The sequence below is a fragment of the Sphaeramia orbicularis genome, chromosome 7 (genome assembly GCF_902148855.1).
Source record: "Sphaeramia orbicularis chromosome 7, fSphaOr1.1, whole genome shotgun sequence".
In the NCBI taxonomy this organism is placed as follows: domain Eukaryota; kingdom Metazoa; phylum Chordata; class Actinopteri; order Kurtiformes; family Apogonidae; genus Sphaeramia; species Sphaeramia orbicularis.
In genome coordinates this window covers 7,357,913-7,374,394 of record NC_043963.1, presented here as the reverse complement: position 1 = coordinate 7,374,394, position 16,482 = coordinate 7,357,913, and the positions used below count along the sequence as shown (strand labels likewise).

Genomic DNA, 16,482 nt, shown 5'->3' with positions numbered 1-16,482 from the left:
ATGAAAAATGACTTTAACACCATTGATTGTTAAAACCTTCAGTGTAAATTTAGTATTTCACAAATTCATCTCATGCGCCAGATTAAACACTTTGCAGGGCTGGTTTTGGTCCAGGGGTCATGTTTGACACCCCCTGACCTACAGGAAACTGGTTCTGACACTTGGATTTTTCATTCCTATCTGTATTCTTCAGCAGGTTCAGCCGGAGCCCCGCCCACCGGCCTGCCTCTCAGCCAATCGTGGGAGTCGGCGGTGGGGAGTCGAGACGGGACAGAAAAGGAGTAAGAGGAGTCGGAAGAGGAAGAGGAGGAGGAGGAGGAGGAGGAGGAGGGGGGTCCACTGCCTGAGAACTGGGAGCTGGCGTTCAGTGACTCAGGAGAGCCATACTATATAGAGTGAGCAATATTATTTAATTTAATTTTATTTAATTTAATTTATCCTGTAACATCCCATTGATATACGGAATCTCTTATTTCAGTCCAGGAACAAGTTTCACTTAATAAAGAACTTCCATAAAAACATACTATGATGTAAAATAAACTGAAGAAAAATAGTAAAAAAAAAAAAAAAAAAAAGTAAAAAAAAAAAAGGCATATAGACCATACCAAAGATTCATGACTTCTCCAATGATGTTTATCTAAAGCAGTAACATCTTTTATCCACAATATTACATAAATGTGTTTAAAGGAGTGTTTCCAGTGAAATTATTATTATTTTTTCATTCCATACTAAAAAAGGTTTCACTGAGCTCACCCTGGGAACATTTAGAAAAATTCAAGCGCTCAGTTTAGTGCTAATACTAATCATTGATCAATTAAAACTTTTCTTATAATTTGGCGTAAAATATATTTTACGCCAAATTAATCTTTATCTTATAATGAATTCCAATGGAGCTTGATGCACATTGTTTAATATGTTTTTTTGTATCAGATTATTTATAAACCTAACTAGAAGCACTCGGAGAGTGCAGACCTCCACCAAGGCTGATCAGTGGGCCCCCCCGTGGGCCCCCCCACCCCCGATCACCACCAAAATTTAATCATTTCTTCCTTATCCCATTTCCAACAAACCCTGAAAATTTCATCCAAATCTGTCCATAACTTTTTGAGTATGTTGCACACTAACGGACAGACAAACAAACAGACAGACAAACAAACAAACAAACCCTGGCAAAAACATAACCTCCTTGGCGGAGGTAATTAATACATAAATATAACTGATGCGTCATTTTTTTTTTAAATTGTCAGACAAACAAAAATTTCATCATTTTAAGTTGCTCTTCAGTAACAGCCAAACTAGGTTGTGAAAACACTAAATTTTAATTATTTCATTTATTTATTTATTCATTAGGGACAGTGCATATTAATGAACATCTACAACAATTGCAGCTGTAAATATGCCAGACTGTAGCAGCAGTGCTAATTTCCATCTGTAGTCCCTAGGCAGGTGACAGGAAAGACAGCTGACAAAAAGAAAAAACATCATAAAAGCACACAGAACACCACAGTGAAGACACTCTACTGATGGTCACAGGCTTGGTTTTCCTTCATCCAATGTTTAAGTTGTCATTTGAAGGAGGCATATGATTGTGAGTCTCTTATGTTGAGTGGTTAACTTTGGTCAAATTTGACTTAAAGTCACATTTTGAAGCTGCAGTATTCCTTCATTACCCAGAATTCCCTGTGAATTCCTGATGATAACAAGGCTTGTTTGTGTCTGTCAGTCATAACTCGAAGACGACCAGCTGGCTGGATCCTCGAACCCAGAACAAAGAGACCCTGTCCTGTACAGAACGTAAGTCCATGTTCAGTTTAAAGGGTTTTTATTTGAGAACCAGCAGGGGGCAGCACAGACCCACTCCACTCTGAGTGGACTCTACTTTATGAGAAGAAGTTAAGGTCCAGATCAAGGGTCAGTTTAGTTCAGGGGTCACATTCAGCCCAGTATGACCTGAAGTGGGTCAGACCAGTAAAATGATAACAGTGAAAAAAGTTAAATTACACTGTGAAAATGTTTACAAACTATCCTTTAAAAAATGTGAACAACCTGAAATTTAAGAAAAGTAACTGTAATATTCTGCCTCAGTTTATCATTTACACATGTACATTAGAACTTACAGATCAGAGTGGATCTACAAATACACACAAACATTTAGTGACAGCAGAATATTGTTAAAATTGCACTTATTTCTCTTAACACATTTCATATTATTGTATGCTATTTCATATTTTCATGTGTACCATATTTGTTCATGTTATTCACTTTTTTGTTGGAAATAGAAAGATTTTCACACAGGATAGTTCACACCACAACTAACCATCTACTTTCTTCACAACTCAATAAGAAAATCTCCCGTTAAACTTTGGGAAATATTGACGTTTTTATCTCAAATCATCATGAACAGGACATCTGACAGCTGTAGACATGATGTGTCCCATTATTTTTGTCCATATAGTTTATAAACATCAATATTGCAATGGAATGATATTTATCACAATATTAAACTATATTCTGACATTGGTCATTATTGTTTTGTATCCCAGACCCCTGTTAGAAAGAAGCACCTGAATTCAACATGTCCACATACTTTTGTCCATATAGTGTATATGTGTGTGTGTGTGTGTGTGTGTGCACGCACGTACATATAAATGTATGTGGATGTATGTATGTGTGTATGTATGTATTTGTGTATATATGCATGTATGTATGTTTGTGTATATATGCATGTATATAAGTGTTTATGTATGTGTGTATGTATGTATGTATGTATATACAGTATGTGTGTGCATATACGCATGTATGTATGTATGTATGTGTATATGCATGCATATATGTGTTTATGTGTGTATATACATATGTGTGTATGTATGTATGTATATATGTATGCATGTATGCATGCATGTGTGTGTATTATGTATGTATGTATGCATGTATGTATGTGTGTGTGTGTGCATGTATACGTATGTGTGTGTGTGTGTTGATGTATGTATGTATGTGTGTATATGTGTATATGTGTATATGTGTGTATATGTGTGTGTGTATGTGTGTGTATGGGGATGGATGTTTATTCATCTTTATAAACTGTGGTCTGCTGCTCATACTGTATATACACACACACACACACACACACACAACATCACAGACATAAAAACAGATCCAAAGCAGATCATAAACACACACACACACACACACCTCTGTGTTCTACACAGTGGGCTGGTGCAGGTGTCATCTGTTTGACTGAATCCAAACTCCTGTCTGACTCACTGTCTGTTCCTGTATATGTCTGTAATCATCAGTGTGAGGCTGAACACATGTTTAATGATGTCAGGTGCAAAAGCTTCAGTCAAATATGGAAGAGCTGAGGTCAGTGCATGTGTCATCTCTGAGTTTCAGGCAGTTAAACTATAAAAGTCACTGACTGTCAGAGTGTCTGTGTGTGCATCTGCGTTCATGACAGACTTTGGATCTGGGAGTTTGGGTTCAGTGTGGACCAGTTACTGCTGAAATGTGGACGAACACACTCCAGCACAAAACCAGGGCAGAAGGTTATGGGTGTGTTTGTGCCTACGTATGATTAGCATGAACTCTTCAGTGAATGGACTCTTAAAAACACAGCACATGGAACTAACTGGGCTGAGTTCAAATATTAGAAGTGTTTAAACTTTGTAGAACAGGAAACACATTCAGAACTGAGTCCATGTCCAGTCTGAGTCGTCTGTTCCCATCAGCTCAGAATACAGTTTGTGCCTGATCCAGACTGTTCAGGCTTTTTCTAAAGCTGCTCACAGATCAGTTCATCTAAACAGTATCCGTCCTGTGTGTGTGCGTGTGCGTGTGCATGTGTGTGTGTGTGTCAGTCCCAGAGTTCACAGACCAGCCCAGTCAGCTGAGGGGGTACTCCATCCACACCCGACTCTCCAAAGGACCGCGAGGTTTCGGTTTCAACATCGTCGGAGGAAGTCGACCCCGAGAGTTTCTGCAGGTGTACAGTGTCACACCTGGGACCGCCTGCCCTCAACACAGGTACTGAAACTGTTCACAATACTGCGCCAAAACAGGTACTGAAACTGTTCACAATACTGTACCAACACAGGTACTGAAACTGTTCACAATACTGCGCCAAAACAGGTACTGAAACTGTTCACAATACTGTACCAACACAGGTACTGAAACTGTTAAGAATACTGCACCAAAACAGGTACTGAAACTGTTCAGAATACTGCACCAAAGACAGGTACTGAAACTGTTCACAATACTGCACCAACACAGGTACTGAAACTGTTAAGAATACTGCACCAAAACAGGTACTGAAACTGTTCACAATACTGCACCAAAACAGGTACTGAAACTGTTCAGAATACTGCACCAAAGACAGGTACTGAAACTGTTCGAATACTGTACCAACACAGGTACTGAAACTGTTAAGAATACTGCACCAACACAGGTACTGAAACTGTTCACAATACTGCACCAAAACAGGTACTGAAACTGTTCAGAATACTGCACCAAAGACAGGTACTGAAACTGTTCACAATACTGCACAACACAGGTACTGAAACTGTTAAGAATACTGCACCAAAACAGGTACTGAAACTGTTAAGAATACTGCACCAAAACAGGTACTGAAACTGTTCACAATACTGCACCACACAGGTACTGAAACTGTTCAGAATACTGCACCAAAGACAGGTACTGAAACTGTTCACAATACTGCACCAACACAGGTACTGAAACTGTTAAGAATACTGCACCAAAACAGGTACTGAAACTGTTCACAATACTGCACCAAAACAGGTACTGAAACTGTTAAGAATACTGCACCAAAGACAGGTACTGAAACTGTTCAGAATACTGCACCAAAACAGGTACTGAAACTGTTAAGAATACTGCACCAAAGACAGGTACCAAAACTGTTCAGAATACTGCACCCAAAACAGGTGCTGAAACTGTTCACAATACTGCACCAAAGACAGGTACTGAAACTGTTAAGAATACTGCACCAAAGACAGGTACTGAAACTGTTCAGAATACTGTACCAAAACAGGTACTGAAACTGTTAAGAATACTGTACCAACACAGGTACTGAAACTGTTAAGAATACTGCACCAAAACAGGTACTGAAACTGTTCAGAATACTGCACCAAAGACAGGTACTGAAACTGTTCACAATACTGCACCAACACAGGTACTGAAACTGTTAAGAATACTGCACCAAAACAGGTACTGAAACTGTTCAGAATACTGTACCAACACAGGTGTTAAGAATACTGCACCAACACAGGTACTGAAACTGTTCACAATACTGCACCAAAACAGGTACTGAAACTGTTCAGAATACTGCACCAAAGACAGGTACTGAAACTGTTCACAATACTGCACCAACACAGGTACTGAAACTGTTAAGAATACTGCACCAAAACAGGTACTGAAACTGTTAAGAATACTGCACCAAAACAGGTACTGAAACTGTTCACAATACTGCACCAACACAGGTACTGAAACTGTTCAGAATACTGCACCAAAGACAGGTACTGAAACTGTTCACAATACTGCACCAACACAGGTACTGAAACTGTTAAGAATACTGCACCAAAACAGGTACTGAAACTGTTCACAATACTGCACCAACACAGGTACTGAAACTGTTAAGAATACTGCACCAAAGACAGGTACTGAAACTGTTCAGAATACTGCACCAAAACAGGTACTGAAACTGTTAAGAATACTGCACCAAAGACAGGTACCAAAACTGTTCAGAATACTGCACCAAAACAGGTGCTGAAACTGTTCACAATACTGCACCAAAGACAGGTACTGAAACTGTTAAGAATACTGCACCAAAGACAGGTACTGAAACTGTTCACAATACTGTACCAACACAGGTACTGAAACTGTTAAGAATACTGCACCAAAGACAGGTACTGAAACTGTTCAGAATACTGCACCAAAACAGGTACTGAAACTGTTCAGAATACTGCACCAAAACAGGTACTGAAACTGTTAAGAATACTGCACCAAAGACAAGTACCAAAACTGTTCAGAATACTGCACCAAAACAGGTACTGAAACTGTTCAGAATACTGCACTAAAGACAGGTACCGATACTGTTCATAATACTGAAACCAAAAACTGGTACTGATACTGTTTACAATACAGTACACAGGTCCCCAAACTGTTCAGAATACTGCACCAAAACAAGAAACAATACTGTTCATAATACTGCACCAAAACAGGTACCAATACTGTTTATAATACAGTACATAGGTACCCAAACTGTTCATAATACTGCACCAAAACAGGTACAAATACTGTTAATAATACAGTGCACAGGTACCGATACTGTTAATACTGCACCCAAAACAGGTACAAATACTGTTAATAATACAGTACACAGGTACCAATAATGTTAATAATACAGTACACAGGTACAAAAACTGTTAATAATACAGTACACAGGTACAAATACTGTTAATAATACAGTACACAGGTACCAATACTGTTAATACTGCACCCAAAACAGGTACTAATACTGTTACTAATACAGTACACATGTACTGTTATTGTTACTAATACTGCACCCAAAACAGGTACTAAAACTGTATACTAAAGAGTATACAGGTACCAATACTCTTAATGCTGCAACCAAAACAGGTACAAATACTGTTAATATACAGACAGGTACAAGCAGTGTTAATAATACAGTGCACAGGTACCAATACTGTTAATACTGCACCCAAAACAGGTATTGATACTGTTACTAATACAGTACACAGGTACCGATACTGTCAATAATACAGTACACAGGTACCAATACTGTTAATAATACAGTACACAGGTACAAAAACTGTTAATAATACAGTACACAGGTACAAATACCGTTAATAATACAGTACACAGGTACCAATACTGTTAATACTGCACCCAAAACAGGTACTGATACTGTACTAATACAGTGCACAGGTACTAATACTGTTAATAATACAGCACACAGGTACTGATACGGTTAATAATACAGTACACAGGTACTAATACTGTTACTACTGCACAAAAAACAGGTACTAATACTGTTACTAATACAGTACACAGGTACTGATACTGTTACTACTACTGCACCCAAAACAGGTACAGTATTAGTGACAGTTGTTTTAACCATTGCTGATACTCTCATATCCGTGGTCTGTTTGGTCGTGTCCAGTGCTGTACATGTATACTGTACAGTCTATGCACCAGGCAGTCGTCTGGTGTTATTGTCCATGTGGGTTGAAATTTGCACGATGTTGGGAAAGCACAGTGTGATGCAAAGTGAAAAAGAAAATAATGGAATACCGCCCTTGAAAGGTTTGTCAACAAAGTCACAAGGTTGTTTGACAAATGGAAGGGTAAAGAGAACAGATATTTATCTTAAAATGTAGGAAGTAAAGTGCAGATACTTGAAAAATGTACTTTAGTTCAGGAACAAAATGAAGGCGAATGTTTTTACCAAACTGTTGAACTAAAGTCGAGGCCCACTGTTGTCATCTCAGACACTAGAAAACTCAGGAAAAAAACTAGAAAACACCTGCACATCAGTGATGTGAGCAGAGACGCAGACCAGGGTCCAGACTTGAAGACACGACTGTTCCAAATGGACACGCAGACTTAGACACTGGGGTGGATTTAGTTGTTATAAAACAGAGCGAGCTTTAAATATGTGGTTTCTGTCTGCAGGATTATCTCGCTGTTTGGTTTTCAGGTCTTTATTTTGCACAGGCACACAATCATATGATCTACAGCTAATCCACACACACACACACACACAGTCTCTTTAATCTTTCCGACACACACTGCCTCCTTTCTCTCCCACACTGTGAGACCTGTTCACGTGCATCGAGGATAAATAGTCAGGAATGTATCACACACACAGTGAAAATCTCCTGGGAAAGAGACCAGAGGGCTTTAACGGCGGTAGAAAACACCTGAACACTGACGACCCACTGAAGAAAAACTATAAAAATACTGTTGAAGTACAGAACACAAAAGAACAAGTACAAACAAAGTACATATATGAGCTTAAATCTATAGATGCAGCAAAGAAATGTACACCGTTAAAGAACTGTATATGAAGGTACACTATGTGGACAAAAGTATGTGGACACGTTGAATTCAGGTGTTTCTTTTCTAACAGGGGTCTGGGATACAAAACAATAATGACTAATGTTGTAATATTGTTTAATATTGGGATAAATATCATTGCATTGGTTAGTTTGGTTTAAATTCTTATTTTGCCTCCGAATCCTTCAGAGATGGTTTGGACTTAATTTCTCTCAACATTAATTTTGTTTGTTTTTTTTAATCTGTGAATAGGATTTTAAATGTTCTTCCTCTAAATTTCTAAAATATTTTCTTGTTCTGACCGTAAATAATAATTTTCTACCACAACTAACTATCTACTTTCTTTACATCTCACTGAGGAAGAAAAATCTCCCATTAAACTTTAAGGAAATATTGATGTTTATACACTATATGGACATAAATATTGGGACACACCATGACTACAGCTGTAAGATGTGCTGTTCATGCTGATTGAGATAAAAACATCAATATTTCCTAGTATCGCTATAAACAAACTGAAATACACTCATTATCCTAGCAACCTGTGCTAACATTAGCAGCATTAATTAATTTAACATTCCATGTAATATTGTAATTACACTCATAAATGGGACAAATGAAAGTTGACTAGAACAGTTTTAAGACCATTATTATTTTTAATGACACTTGTTCTAATCCTGTTAAAGACTGGATCATAAAGACCAAACTGTCATACCACTTATGGCCACTATACTGCATAAGAGTCTGACCTCCATAGACTTACACTAAACTTCCCTCTAAACTTCCCTCTTCTTTGGAAAAGCGTCTGCCAAATGCATAAACATAAAATAACTAAGTTGCTAATTTTTCCTCATAAGTCATTCTGGTCTCATTTATTTAATTTTCTAACTGTTGCAGTTGTTCCTCTTTAAATTATTGATTTGTTGGTGAAAATTTGAGGTGAAGTGGAGCTTTGGAATCTGTCATATCTGGCTTTGATTGACAGGTTTGATTGACAGCTTGCTGCCTTCTGACTTCCACTTGCAAATCTATTTATTTATTGATTTACTGAATAAAACATATTTTCCTTGACAGACAGCTCCACTGTAGTTGTGGTTAATAAGTAATAATGATACTATGAAATGATTTTGTATATTTCATGAAGTTTAATGTTTTGCTGCATTAGCTCCCCAGCCACACCCCTTTTATCCAAATATGGTTATTTCTGGCTCCAAAGAGCTAATCAGTGATGGCTAAAACTCAAACACCTGTCTTCAAAGTGATGTGAGATGTGATAGTGGTGAAATTTACATCTTATATACCAGACCTGGGCAATGTAAGGCCCGTGGGCCACATGAGGTCATTGGCAAATTAAAATCAATGCAATATATATCATCGTTAACAGATGCAACCAATACAACAGCACTGCTTTTATTTTGAAGGAGCTGCTAAATTAACGTCTTTCCACACATACATTCTGTACTTAGCATAAGGCTTATGCACTGATTGGTTTGTTGGTCAGTTTCACCCCAGGAAGATGTCAGCTAACGGCAAAAAAAAGACCTGATTCAAAATGCAGAGTTTTAATAAAACATGGACCTCTAAGTATTTCTTTACTGAAGTCAAAGGCAAAGAAAAAGAAAAGGAACTGAAATATGCAAACCAAAAAAACTGGATGCATTAATTGTTTTTCATGTGAACCCTCCAGGTGCTGCAAAGTTATCTTTATATTCATTTTTTTCAAAAGTCAAGTGGATTTCTACAACTCGTTTCAATTCCTGCTTAATTTGTTACGTTTTTAACTAGTTACATCACGACATTTGCACATATAAGGTCCAGACTTCTGACGAACATTTCTCCGAGTACGACATAATTGTTTGTCAGCAGCAGTGGTTGTAGTAAAAACTGAAAATATGTCCAAACTTGGAGCTGATTCCCTAAAATGTTCAGTTGTTGGTTGAACGGGACAGAGCAGCACAGCCAACAACCTGGAGGGGCGGGGCCTGAAGTGGCTCATGTGCATTTAAAGGGCCAGCGCTAAAAATGACCTTTCTGGTGTCATTACTCAGAAATAGGGCTGAAGATGGACCTGTGGAGTTGAATTAATGAAGAATTCAGACCCGAGCAGAGCATTTACAGTTTATAGAGACCACAGGGAAATGTTTGAATCCATTTTAAAAAAGCAAAATATTACTCCTTTAAAGAATCTGGGAGCAAATTCACTGCAGAAAACAACACACAATCATTTTAAGATTTTTTTTTTTGTTCACAATGGTTTGACACTGTTGGTTTTGTTGCTTGTTAACACAAAGAACCTAATTTTCAGGTTACGTTTTTCATTTCAGTGCATTCACACTTCAGATCTGGGTGTAAAAGTGTGAAATTGAACATGCGTCACCCTGATAAAGGTACAGCTTCAGACTGACTGTCGTGTCTGTCCTGCAGCCGACATCCTGGTTTACATCAACGACACCTGTGTGTTGGGTCGCTCTCATAAAGGGTGGAGATGCTGAAGTCGGTCCCCATGGGTCAGAGTGTGGACGTGGTGCTGAGGAGAGGATACCCCTCTACAACCCTGACGGATGTCCCAAGCAGAGTCTGGAGACGGTGCGTTCTTACTTTACAATTATTTGAACTTTTTGGTTTGAGAAATTTGGATTTGTTGACTGATGTAATTTTTCCGTGACCCTTGCCCAACAGCCACAGACCCCTAACGAACCCCCAACCCATCCAATATGACCCGCGGCCTAACACACCTCACCTACAGTCGGACACTGGATGCCAACGGCAGCACGCCAGGTCAGTACAAAACATCACCTTATTACCAAGGAGGTTATGTTTTCATCGGGGTTTGTCTGTTTGTTTGACTGTTAGCACGATAACTCAAAAAGTTATGGAAGGATTTTTGATGAAATGTTCAGGAAATGTTGATACTGGCACAAGGAAAAAATAATTAAATTTTGGTGGTGATCGGGGGGGGAACTGATCTGCCTTGGCGAAGGTCTGCGCTCTCCAAGTGCTTTTCTAGTTTTTGATATGAACATTGCATGATAAAGCTCACAGGACTTTGAGAAAAACATCATAAGATGCTATTAATTGAATAGATTCTAGTCTTCTGCTATAGTTGCATTTTTTTTAACTAAGCAATATTTATGGTATTAGTAAATTGTCATTTGTAAATGAGAATCATCAGCTAATAAGCAACACCTCGGGCTAAAAGAAACTCAAAAATACAAAGTACTAATACTGAGCCCTGGGGTATTCCACACAAGGAGAGTTTAGACATATTTTAATACTTGTTACTTTTTATATCATTATGGTGTCATGGCATTTGTACATATCGCATAATAAAGTTAAGTTTATACTTCTTCCTACTCCTTTTCAACCATGCAAATTCAGACACATACTTGAAGATAGATTCTGTTCATTTAAATGTTATTTTGTTTTTGTCTTATTTTATTTTGTTCATTTATTTTGTTTGTTTACATGTTCGAAATAAATTAAATAAATAAATAAAAAATAAAGCTCACAGGACTTTGAGAAAAACAGTATAGTTGCTTTTTATGTAACACTTTCTAGTCCTGTGCTGTTGTCACTTAAAATGATTTAACGAAGCATATATTTATATAGTTATTTGTTCAACATAAATTAGAATATTTTCAGCTAATAATCACCACCTGGGGCCAAACAGGGACTGAAAAAGACAAAGTACCAATACCACACCCTGGGGCACTCCACATGTGACAGTTTAGACATACTTTAATACTTGTTACTTTATCCATTATGGTGCTACAACATTGTACACCAAAACTTAAATAAATAAATCTATTTTTCCATTTGATCGGCTGTTAATGCATACAATGCTGTTGTCATAATACTGGAAACTTCAATAAAATACTTTGAAAAAGAACACTATCCTGAAGTGGCCGACTAATTGTATTACATGACAAACGAAGTAGAAGTCTGTAACATTTCAACAATATTTATTGTCAGTTTTCACTCAGTTTGTGCATCTTCAGGGCAGGTTTGATAGGATTGACTGCTTAAAACATTAGTGTTTTCTGTTGCAGTGATACTTCAAACTGCTGCTTTTAACAGTCACTAAGATCACAAAGGAGACATACTGGACATATGACACTGTTTTGTTTGTATAGTTGTAATAATATAACAGTTATAATCTGTTTGTTACTGATTAAAAAATGTTTTCTACTTTTTACAACATATCATGTAAAATTACTTTACTCTGACTCAATTATTTAGCATCTTTTCCTGGAGTATAGTATATTATTAGTATATTTTACTTACTGGCTCTATTTACTTACCAGAATGCACTGGTTTCATTGACTGAGTAGAATAAGATGATTTACAATAAATTCAGTTGGTCTGTGAATGTTCCAGCCTGAGTGTTGTAAAGGACAGACAGGTGGAAATTAAAGTGCTCTGTCAAAATGTAATAACTCAATAATTTCTCAGTCTGTGTTTGAAACATACATTTAACAAAATCCTGTGTATAACCAGCCACAAAACATTGAATACATATGATATAAATATATGTACACCAGGAGATAGTAACTACAGGGTGCATCAGTCCATTTCAAATATTTGATAAACTACAACCAACTGTCCTTCACTCTTAATCCAGGTCTAGGCCAAACCCCGCCCTCCTACGCAGCTCAACCAATGACAATGGCCTGACAGGCCCACCTACGCCAACATCCTCTGACCCACCGCTGGGTCCACCTCCACCTCCAGAGAGATCAGCCAATCACAGTGACTCTGACGGCGGCATGTCCAGTGCTGGAACACGAAGGTCAGTTAGTCTGGGACTGGAAAGTTCCTCCACTTTAAAACCATGAACTCACTGTTCCTTCTTCAGATGTTTGGAGGAAAGAAAGCAAAGAACGAATTAGAGTTCTAACAGTAGAGTTTCAGAACACTGCACTTTTTCTGTTATTATAGAACATATTTCACCAAGCTTAGGCAGACTGCATATTTTCTCCTAGATGCTGAAACAATGTGTGAAGGACTTGGAAATGGTTCTATCATTGTGTTTATATCAATTAGGGGTGTACTGGCAAGACTGGCGATACGATACCAATCACAATACTAGAATCACGATACGATATATCACAATATATCATGATACTGTTAAAAAAGCAATTTTTTGTTAGTTTCTTTTTTTTTTTTAAATGATTATTTCCTTGAAGAATTGAATTACACCAGAAATATGCCCAAATACTAAAGATGTTTTTATTTGATCTCACAGGATTAATGCTATATCACAACATTTTCCTGTGTTAAAACTTAAATTATGTTTTACAGACATTACAGTTTAAGATCCTTTTCAAATGTTCATATTCTATTAGTTCATAATCACATCATAACATTACTTTTGTGCAATCCCAACAAAGGAACTAACTTTATTTAGTAAAGGAGTGTTAAATAATAATAAATAAAATAAAACAAAAAACAAAAATGAACCTCCACAATATCTGCATTTGAATAAATACCTAAAATATCCATACAGTACTTTTTAATATCGATACAGTATTGTGAAATGAAATATTACGATATATTGCAGAACTGATATTTTCTTACACCCCTAATATCAATCATGTATGAATTACCTGCATCATCTTGCATATTAGAACATGAAAATGGTTCATTAGGTAGTAGGTTTCTTCATTATATGTTGAGGTCTGTGTAAGTCACATGAAAAGCTCCCTGGAATAAACTCCTAAGAATTGACAGATAATATTAAAAAACCTCCACAATAAAGCCAACTAACTTAACAGTGTCTTCATATTACTCTGTAAAGGACTCTGACAGTCCCATTAACATTTTTAGGTTCTGTAAAGTCTGTATTTGACAATACAGTTTAATGCATTGTGAAATTTTCTTCAATTTCAAAATAAGCTGCAACGGGAAAAGTCAGCTGTAACATGAGTGGGTTTAATGGACACATTTGTTTTAAGAGTGAACATGTAGATATGTGCTTGTAATGATACAGTAGTTTTCGTACTAAATTATTTCAGTGACTTTGTGGTTTGTTTTTTTACTTGGTCAGAGGTCGACTCTAAACTCTGGGGTCCTTTTCATTCTCCTCAGGTCGTCTCTGATTCGTTACAACAGTAGCACCCTCCCCGCTCTGTCCTCCACCTCCCTCCTCCACCACCAGAGCTCCAAGTCTTCAGAGAGCGACCTGTCGACGTCCACGCTCCCCATCTCCTCCTCCACGCTGCCCATCACCTCCTCGTCCTCCCCACTTTGTCCAAACTGCCCCTCTCTCAGCCCGAGACCGGCCTCCATCAGAACTCCACCAGCCCCACCACCGCTACCAACCCATCCACTTCGTCCACTCCCCCCGGCGCTCCCGTCCAGCGCCCGCCGATGCCCCAGACATCCCTGGCCCTCACGCCGCCCAGGGACGTCCCACCCTGCGGCTTTAACGGATGTCCTGCCAATCACCAAGTGCCCCCTTCCTCCGCCTGCAGAGGGCTGCGCTCCCGCTTGGTGCAGGGTCACCGGGGTCGGCCCCTGGGGGGGAGCTAGTGCCAGTGGCCCTTGGGCGCAGTGACGGCGGAGGGCTGGGGTTTAGCGTCACGGCGGGGGGGCAAGGAGGCAGCTGGCTGTCGTGAGCGGGTTTGGGATCGGAGGATGTGCCCCTCGCTTCAGCCAGGGGACGCTATAATGAAGATCAACGGAGCCGACGTTCAAAGCCTCAGCTTCTCCCAGGTCAGAGCCTCCGAACTCTACAATCTTATTGGATATTCAAAGTGTCAGTCATCAATGTTTTTATCAGAAAACCTCTGTGGTTGTTGTGTCTGTGGTAGAGACAGGCTAATTAATGGATTTGGCCAATTAATCTGGACAATTCCCCAACTTTGACCAGTCAAAGCAGTCTAAGTCAATACAAACTGATCATTTTAGGTTTCTTGTTTGAAAATATTGACTTTGAGGAAAAATAATATGAAAGACAAATGATAAAAACACTCCTATTCCACATTTTCTCCACATTTATTGATTAATTACTTTTATGTTGCGTTTCCACTACGTGGTACCGGCTTGACTCAACTCGGCTTTTTTGTGTTTCCATTATGAAAAGGACCTGAAATCTGGTACCTGGTACTATTTTTTTGGTACCACCTACACTGAGTTCCAGGAATGAGAACCAGACAGTAAAATGTGACATGTAAACACTGCAGACCACTGATTGGTCAGAGAGTCGTCTCTGTGACCCGCTGTTTTACAAAATTAGATGCGGAAGTTTACAGTAAACATAGCAGTAGGTTAATCCACATGATAACAGCCCACAAAACTACACCATTAAGTCAGGAGATTCAGTCTTTGGTGGCTGACGTAAAAATTCAGCATGAGCTTGACGAGACAACACGCAACGAGTGATCAGCAACTTTGAGCAGGCAACACGGAAGTAATGCGCCACATCGCTATGACGTCCAGGTACTGTAAAGTGGGTAGTATCCTGTAATGGAAACAGTCTACAGGAATAGTATCTGATTCCCGAGTCGAGTCGAGCCGGTTCCATGTAGTGGAAACGCGGCAATAGTTTGATGGTCAGTAATTCAGGTTTACTCGTGAAAGCAGCCAGTTTCAGGTATCCTTAATAGATTTCAAAGCCAAAATTTTTGTCGGTAGGACATTAAGCTATCAGCTGATTAATCACATTTTTTTCCTGCTCCAAACTATCATTATTATGGTCTTTAAAAACTGTAGTGGTCTAGTCTATACAAGTACATTTCCCTCAGACATTTGTATCGGAAAATGTTAAGAACGCTAATTAGAATCACCGGACTAAAACAAAGTCATTGATGGTGTGTGGATGAACACTGAACCTTTTCAGAAATTCAGACTGTACATTTTTTGTCCAGTAGTTCTAATAATAATTTTAATGATTTGGTTCTTGTTCTCAGTTGATGAGTTTTAGCAGGAAATCAGTTACAACAGTGTTTCCAACCTTTTTGGCTCGTGACCCCATTTTAACATCACAAATTTCTGGCAACCCAGACATTCAAAACATGACAGACTTTTTTTTGCTAAAATAATTTGTTTTTGATCAGTATAGTTTTTGCTAACTATGTTGCAAATAAACATTAATTTTAGATGACATTTACATTACTATTATATTATATATTATGGACGGAGGCATAAAGCCAGGTGTAGATTACTGCACAAAATGAGAATTTGATTTTCCTTGGTCAGGATATTACAGTCAGTCCAGCTTGGATTTACAAGGCTGACAATTCATACTGAACAAACAAGAACTCAAACTATGAATTATAAAGAGCTGCAGCATCTGAAACTGACCACAATGAACATTTGACAGATAACAGAACCACAGTGCTGCAGTTCAGCTTCACAGTTTGTCATGTCTTTTTGGATTGTGATTGTCTC

The 16,482-nt window shown here is 38.3% G+C and overlaps 1 pseudogene; it reads left to right on the top strand.

Annotated features, from left to right (window-relative positions):
* The window catches only part of LOC115422036 (membrane-associated guanylate kinase, WW and PDZ domain-containing protein 2-like), an 80,002-nt pseudogene that overhangs the window by 61,999 nt on the left and 1,521 nt on the right, over positions 1–16,482 (top strand).